At 43.6% G+C, this 8,763-nt stretch overlaps 1 long non-coding RNA gene across 1 annotated transcript; it reads right to left on the bottom strand.

The window, feature by feature from the left end:
* Window positions 1–6,098: 6,098 nt before the first annotated feature.
* Window positions 6,099–8,424, bottom strand: LOC114042530. The gene is made up of 3 exons (XR_003568997.1): window positions 8,281–8,424; window positions 7,551–7,898; window positions 6,099–6,177 (listed from the first exon to the last, which is right to left on the bottom strand). It is a non-coding gene; the product is annotated as an uncharacterized LOC114042530 (long non-coding RNA).
* Window positions 8,425–8,763: the final 339 nt, after the last annotated feature.

The following is an 8,763-nucleotide window of genomic DNA, read 5'->3' as shown; positions in this document are numbered from 1 at the left end:
TCTTTCCTCGTCATTACTTCCCAAAGGCTGCTAAATCTACTTCTTGGATTCCTTTCTCATAACATCTGAATGGGCTACAGGTCAGGGGCTTGGGCAAAGGCCAGGACCAGGTTCATGCTATCATATTGGGGCCCAACTCCAGTTATCAAGAGGGGAATAAGGTTCAGGGCTCCCAGATGGCCCAGGATTCAAATGAGATTAGAGCGTCAAGATACTTACCAACACTCGGTAGTACTGGACCATGTTCATTATAACCTGGAAACCAAAAAGTGGACAATGTGGAAAGTGAGCACAACATGGCAGAAGAGAAAAAAGGAAGTGAATGCTCAGACTGAATGGCCCAGTTAAACAGGACCCATTCTGCTGCACTTGGTCACTCAGAGACAGATCTGCCTCTTGGGAGAGTGCCTTACAACTCTGGCATGAGGTAGGGAGAATAGGAAGAAGCTTACAACTTGAGAGGAATGAGAATGAGATAGAGAGACATTAAATACCTGAAATAATGGACTCTTTCTCCTCTGTGTCTTCCCTATTCTATACTCATGTGGAATTTTACATTTATTCCCATTCAATGTTACCTTGTTAAGTTTGTCACATTACCTCAACTTTCTGAATTCTGGTTCCACCCAGAAAAGTTATCAACTACCTTTTCTCTCCTCGACTCACAGGATCTATAAGTGACTTCCATCTATATTGTTTTCCAAGCCATTGATAAAAATGTTGAACAAAACAGGACCAAGGACAGCTCTCTAGAGTGGCCATCAGGTGAGAGCAAGTCAAAAAGCTCTGAGAAAATGGCTCCTTAGGTGAACAGTTATGGTCTCTAGACGTCTGTCTTTTTGTCTTCTGAATTTCTGGATGAGATTAGAACCTTGTCCATAGTGGAAATGTCAGAAGGAAAAGCTAATTTTCCAATTAAAACAGATGAGGCGGGGAAGAGACAGAGGCAGGGATAGGGGTAAGCCTTCCCTTCATGAGACTGCTTACCATTAAGGTATAGACTGTCCTTGTCCAGGTAGAAGAGGCCCAACTTCTGGATGCCATGAGTTGGTTGCTCAGTTCATGGAAAACCTGCTTGGTATCCATCACAATGCTGCTAGGGAACTGGTGGTAGGTGCAGAGGGCACTTACACCTGTATGCGATCTTTTCTTCATAGATCTAGGAAAGGAGATACTGTTGATAAATCTGGAAATACTGGAAGGGATACAATCCTTTACAAATATTTTAAAATGAGAAAAACAGTAATGATAATTCTCATTTCTGTAATGACAATGCAAAGTGCTCCCTTAGAGCAACTTTATAAAGAAGATGGTGTGCCTATTGTCTTCTCTGTTCTACAGATGAAGAAATTGAGATAAGGGAGGCCATGTTACTCATCCAAGTTCATATAGTTAATATGTATTAAAGCTGAAATTTGAACTCAGGTCTTTTGACTCCAATGCTATTAGGGGCAATAGAACCAAGAAAGGACTCAGGCGTAGCCAAAATTGTGCTCAGATTAAAATGCAATGACTCCTTTGCTTTCCACAAAAAGATTGTAAGCTCTTTGAGGACAAGGACTTTTGGGGGTTTTTTGTTGTTGTTTGTTTTTGTTTAGCTATTTAATCCCCAGTGCCTGCCATTGTGCCCAGAACATAGCTGGTGCTAAATAAATGCTGTTGAATGGATGGATGGATGGATGGATGGGTGGGTGGGTGGATGAGTGGGTGGGTGGATGGGTGAGTGTTAAGAATAGAATTGGCTCTAGAGAGAAACCCCAAAACATATGTCCTCTGGAAGGTTACGAGAGAAAGAAGAAGGAATACCTTTGGACTTGGGTATTGTGAAACTAGAGGAAACAGAATTTATGAGCCAATGTGTAGAGAAGAAATCTTTGGAATGTGGTTCAAACCCAGAGCACCTTCGCAGGGGAGTCACCCTCAAGTCCCCAGCTTGGCAGCCTCATCTGAGTTCAGTCACTTTATAACCAAAGTACAGCAAGCCAATGCTGCTGTTTTTGAACAAGTGGCCAATCTGGTAAAAAAAAACAAAACGGTGAGTATGTCAGGGGGATGGTCAGGACATGAGGGCAGATAGGCAGGAGGGCTGGAGGCAGACGGTGTCAGTGATATTGAACATGAATGAGTCCTTAGTTTCCATATCGGCTGAATAGTGGAGGTCGGCGACAGTGAAATTCAGTGTGAAAAGCTTCAGGCTGGCTTTCATGGCTACAGTAAGGGAGGGAGAGAGACGCCCAAGTTTTTAACTTGTCTAGTACCTCTTGTGTGCGGAGTAGAGCAGTAGCAAGCTGTCCTGGGTCAAGGACTGGGCTTAGAGTCAAGAAGACCTGGATTTACCTCTACAGGTCACTTGACCCCTCTGATCCTCAGGCAAATGTCTAAAACTAATTTGTATATAAGATACAATATGCATCTTTGACATAATAATATGGATTATGGTGAACGCTGGAGAAAATGCAAAGTTTAGATAAGATGTGGTCATAGAGTACGTAATAGAGCTTATTATGCCCTCATAGAGCTTTTAATAGTAATGGTATTATTATGATTCTCCCAGATAGCATTTCTATAGTGTTTTAAGACACAGTGGATAGAACTTGGGAGTCTGGAAGACCTCAGTGCCAATCTAGCCTCAAACACTTAACCAGCTGTATAACCCTAGGCAAGTCACTTCACCTATTTGCCTCAGTTATCTCATCTGGAAAATGGGGATAATTATAGTACCTACCTTCCAGGGTTGTCATGAGGATCAAGTGAGAGTATGATTGTAAAGCCCTTAGCACAGTGCCTGGACATAGTAAGCACTAAATAAATGCTATGCCATGCACAGACCACACATGAAGTATTATGCTTAGTTCTGGTCCCTACATTGTAGGAAGACCATGAATAAGCCAGAGGGAATTGAGAGGAGGGCCCCCAGAATGATGAGGGGTCTTAATTCAATTCTGTATTGGTTTAAAGAACTGGGGAAGCATAGCCTAGAGAAGAAAAGACTTGGGGAAGGGGCAAAGGATAGCTCTTTTCCTAGGTCCTTTTTCAAAGGACCAGAAGCAATGAGTGAAAGTGAACTTTAGGCTCAGTGTGTCTGGGAAAGCAGTGGATTCTCACTCAACAGAGGCCTTCAAACCAGGGCTGGGTGACCACTTGATGAGTGTATCATGGTCAAGATTCTCTTTTCAAGACTAGGTGGAGTAGATAATGATGGAAATAGTATTTTTAGAGCACTTTGAAGTATATAAAGGTCTTTACAAATGTTATCTTGTTTTATCCTCAGAAGAAACCTGGGAGATAGGTGCTATTTATTATTCCCATTTTGCAGATGAGACAATTGAGGCAGAGAGGTTAAGTGATCACATATCTAGCAAGATGTGAACTCAAGTCTTCCTGACTCTAGGTCCACCACTCTATCCACTGCACCATCTGTGTAGCTGCCTAGGTAGTATCTGAGGTTTCAAGCTCTGAGATTCTGTGATGGAAGGATAATTACAGACTAAGCATGTCAACCAGAGAAGGCTGGGATAGGTGCTGGGGTGCAGATGAGGACCCATTTCCAAAGTGCTTCCTCTGTCTGAGGTGACTGGGATTCTCTAAACTGATGACTCACCCACAAAATGTGGCATAAAATCCATCATCCAGGAAGTGCGTGATTGTCTAAGGAGGTGGGTTAGTCATGTAGCAAGAGAGAGGGATAGCAGATGGATAATCTCAGTGCTGCATTTCAGCCCACAGAGTGTGAAAAGATCTAGGGAAGTGCCCTCAGTGCATTGGATAGATCTCCCTCTGTGCCTAAGCCCTGGGGGGTTGAGGGAAGCCTCCACACACCTGGAGTGCTATCCTTCCTCACCTCTGCCTCTTATACCCCTTGCTTTTTTCAGGGCTCAGCCTCCTTCCGTTGGAGGCCTTTCCTGTCCTCTCCTATGGTTAATGCCTTCCCCTCTTAGATTACATTCCATAAAGTCTGTATATATTTTGTATGTAATTTCATGTATATATGAATCTCCTGGTATCAGGTAAACTCCTTGAGAATAAGAATTATTTTCACTTTTTCTTTGTATTTCCATCACTTAGAATAGTGTTTGGAGCATATCATAAATGTTTACAAAATGCTTGTTAAATATTGAAATATTTTGAGTAGATGCCAAATGAGTTGGAAGGAGGAAAGCCTGGAATCAGAACAAGCCAGTTTAGAAGATGATGCAGCAATTTAAGAGTGAGACTATGAGAATCCAGACTACAGTATGGTGCTAGGGGCAATGGAGAAGGGTTGGGTCTTAGATGTAATTCTTCAGAAGAATTCATGTGACTGACTGGATAGAGAGGAAGCAGATGGAAGAATCAGAGATGACTTCCAGGGTGGAAGCCTAGGTGAAGGGGAAAATAATGATAAAAATGATAGTCAGGGACATCAGTGGATGGGGAAGGAATGAGGAAGAGTTCCAACTGGGAATACTGTTTCAAGCAGCAGTAACATGATCCAGTGAAAATGGACAGTGGGACTTTGTGATGTAGAGTTGGCACTCATGTGAAAACAGATTAAACTTTTGGAATCTTCAGCACAGAGAGGAAATTGAAGCTCTGGTTTTGACAGAGCATTCCAAGGGAGTTTTGTAGTTAGAATAACAAAGGGCCAAGGAATGGGTCTTGGGAAATATTAGGAATGATGACAATCATGAAAACCACCACCACCACTACCAGTTCTATAGCAAGTTAAGATTTACAATGCCCCTTCTCCTCACAGCAACCTGTAGACATAGCAAGCATTAGGACTCCCATTTGACAGGTAAAGAAACTGAGGCTTTTTACTAGCTGTGTGACTCTGGGTAAGTCACTTAACCCCGATTTGCCTTGCCCCCCCCCAAAAAAAGAAACTGAGGCTCAGAGAGTTTAAGTGACTTGATCCTCTAAACTGATGATTCATCCACAAAATGTGACACAAAATCCATCATTCAGGAAGTGTATGATTGTCTAAGGAGGTAGTTTAAGTGATCTGTGAAGGGTCAGGTCACAAAGCATGTTGGAATCAGGATTTGAAACAAAATCTCCTGACTCCAGGTTTAGGAAGCTCTTTCCTGCTTTCTCAATGGAACCCACTAGAGCACATCACCATGGCAGTGTTTTCAGAAGAACATTGAGGAAGATGTCTCTACTCAACTCAATGACTGATTTGTAGTTTTTTGGGGTCAACTCAATCCTAAGCTTGGTCAGCCCAAGGAAAACTGAGGCCCAGAACTAAATCTTATGGAACTGAGAGAACCATGGTGCCAGAGGCAGAAGCAAGAATGTTTGAACATGATAGTAATATGTCCACTCCAATCCTTCCTTCTCTATTCCTCTTTATCCATCCCTCAACTCAGTGTTGGGGATGAAGGGTAGAGTGAATTAGCTGTTTCCTTCCCAATAGAGACCCCAGAGGTGTGGGGAAATTGAAGTACTGAATACTTACGGATTTTGGTGCAGGCTAGATGATTATAACCTGGAGAGAGAAAGAGAGAGAGACACCTTGTGAGGAAAGACAAAAGCTTGAGGAGAGAAGATCTGGGGTCCATAGGTTCGGGAAGTAGGGGAGTAAAAGTGTAAGAGCTAGTGCTGTTATTAAAGGGAAGAAGACCCCGGTCAGGGATTGGTTATACACTTCAGGCAGCACAAAAATTGCCTCCTCTCCAAAGATCTCATTGATACCTTAGTCTCTAATTATGTGCTGGTTTAAGACATTCTCAGAGAACAGATAACTTCCCAAGAAAAAGCATGAAAGAAGTCTGAGTCATAGCATCCTTGGATACTGAGTAAGCAAGAGAAAGAAATCTGGGTCTCAAAAAAAGAGAGTGAATTGGAGACACATGTCCCAATCCCTTGAAATGAGGAACTAAAAGAAAGAAGTTCATTTGAAGACCTGGGCTACTTACCATTGGATGGATGGATGGATGGATGAATGGATGGATGGATGGATGGATAGATGGATTAAAAAGCAGGTATCAGGCACTTACTATATACAAAGCACTGCACTCACCATTGACGTAGAGACTTTCCTCATCTAAGATGTAGGGTCCCAGTCTCGTGAGCCAGCAGGTCTGGCTGCTGAATTCCCAATACAGTTTTTCTCTATCTAGGTCAGGGCTGGCAGGATCTATCCGATGAGCACAAGCAATAATAACTCCGGTTGCTTTTCCCTCCTTCAAAGGCCTGGGAAAGAAGGCAAAAAAGGCATCAGAAGCCTGAAATGGGACCTGAAAAATCTGATAACTCCTGAAGTCAGGGGGCAGCCACCCTTGAGAAGCCTGAGGCAAACACTGAAATGGACGATGGTTAAATGAGGCAACAGTGTTGTGTCTCACCGGGTCTACTTTAGAGAATTTGTAGGGAACTGCCAAAATTCCAAGTCTGAATTCCCCTCCCTGAGACTATGTGGCAAGAGGATGTGGATAAATTCATTGAGGAATTGGAAAATCTCCCAGGACCTATGTTATAGCAGGGTGGAGACACCTCTTTTCTGAAGGTACCACCAATCGGTACCATGCCTGATGAGGCCATTGACTCCCAGGAATCTCACCTCAGCAAGGTCAGCTTGCATCCAGTATAATGAGAGCCAAGGCTGGTCTTTGTAAAGACAGAATCAAGCTGGAAGTAAAAGGAGAGAGTGGGCCTTCTAGATCAAGCCTCAATACCAAGGCTGAGGAAAGCAGCTTGACAGAGGGGACGGAAGGGGGTCATGTCTCACCAGGCACTCCAGCTCCACAGAACTGAATTTGCTGGAGCCAAAGTGGCTCATTCCTGTTGCATATTTCAGATTGGTGACAGTGAAATTTTTGGTAAAAGTATCAAGGCTGAAGACCCTGGCTACAAAAAAGAGAGGGAGAGATGTCTGACATGCTGCCTGTGTGTCATTCAGCACATTCAGGGATGCCCAGGTGGTGTTGTCCTTAGGAGGAAAATTACGTGTCCTGTCCCTATTAATTGCATCCATGAGGGAACCCTCTAAACTTTGCTCAGCCTCTCCCACCTCTCAACATCATGACCAACACAGGCTACTATGTAGGAAGGAGAGACATCTCCATGCCTGAACTTCAGAAGTGTTCATTCAAATGAGCTAATATCTCTAAAGTGCTTTGTGAACCCTAAAGTACTATCTAAATGATAGATGATAATAATGTTCACCATCACCATCATCATTAAGGACACCCAGCTGAAACTATCCTAGTCCTTCTTCCAAGGAAAACTCAGCAGACTGAATTCACTAATGAGTCTTTCAGGAAACCTTTAGCCATAAACCTATTCCTCTGGCAACTCAATGCAGTGGAAAGAATGTTGGATTTGGAGAAAGAAGGCATGGGTTCCCACCCTAACTGTCCTGCTTTCTACCTATGTGACTTTGGGCCTCCACTTCTCTCTGGGCCTCAGTGTCAACTGCAAAATGAGGGCAAGAGTTAGACTAGATGACCTGGAAGTTTCCTGCCAGCTCTAAATCTGTGATCTTAAGATCTCCTATCTCTCAGTCTTATGTCCAAATGTAGCACAACTTTCCCAGAGAATGGATCAAAGATGGAAGCAGACCTTACCTGTGGATGGAGCTGGAGTGCTGGTTCTGAATATTGAACCTGAAGGGAAATATCATGAATGAAAACTGTGGACCAATTGTCCATGTGACAAGGAGGGGTATGGACTGTAAGAGACAGGGAAAATGCACTCCATTTGGCTTGGCCACTGAGTCAACTGGTGGAGACTGAATTACGAGAATGAGGGCGACGTGGTGCCTTCCTCTCTCTTTTATATCCGTGGTCCATCCTCTCTTTCCCAGGATGCTATGAGAACAGGGTTGGGACGGACAAGTGGTGTTCTCTGTTTGCCCCCAGGATAAGAATACTCATAGCCTGTGGTGGAGGAGAGGGCTATTCGATCATTGTAACCTGCAGAGAGAGAGAACAACCATGGATGAAGGGGACTAGGATTTTGAGAAAGGATTAAGGAGAAACATGAGAGAGAGCATCTGAAGCCAAAAAAGCTGAAAAATATGGGTCATCAGCTAAGAGAGGATTTCACAAAGTGGTTCCCAGGTCAGGAGTCCATCTGCCCATGTAGGGTTCTTAGGCTTACCTCTGTGAGACCTCTGCTTCCCCTCAGACTCCAAACACATAATAGGAAGGTACTTTCAGTAAGACAGGTGCCATTGAAGCAAAGCTGGATCCTCATAGGCACAGAAAATTGCTTTGACAGGTGAGGGGCTAAGAGGAGTGGGACCAAGCATGGAGGTCAAGGAACTGCATGTCCTGGGCAGGGTTGGCTGCTCACCATTGATGTAAAGGCTCTTCTTGTCCAGGGTGTAGGGCCCCAGCCTGGTAATTTTACGGGTCTTCTTGCTCAGCTCACAGTAAATATTCTTTCTTTCCAGAATGGGGACGGTGTGGAATTTCCAATATGTACAAAGGAAATTCAGTGTAGTGTCTTTTTTCACAGACCTGAGAAAGGACACATTGGTAATGACTGTGACCTATCTGGCTTGACACAGGCATGCAAAAGTTAGCTGCAGTGAGAAGGAATCATCAATGTTCTACAAAGTAATTTGGCTTTATTAAGGATAATAATTTATCTTAAAAAATTTTTTGCTAGACCCTTCATTTTATTAAAGAGCTGGGGGCAAGAGAGGGCATAGACCTTCCTTGACTAATACAGGTTAGCATCTTCCCTGCAACGTATTGACTCAGACCATTACCTGGAGAAATCAGATGATCTGCCCAGGGTCACACAGCCGGTCTGTGTCAGAGAGGGGACCTG

The sequence above is a fragment of the Vombatus ursinus genome, unplaced genomic scaffold, assembly GCF_900497805.2.
Source record: "Vombatus ursinus unplaced genomic scaffold, bare-nosed wombat genome assembly UNPS02014536.1, whole genome shotgun sequence".
NCBI lineage: Eukaryota > Metazoa > Chordata > Mammalia > Diprotodontia > Vombatidae > Vombatus > Vombatus ursinus.
The sequence above is the reverse complement of the archived record's forward strand: the minus strand, read 5'-3'. Positions and strand labels throughout refer to the sequence as shown.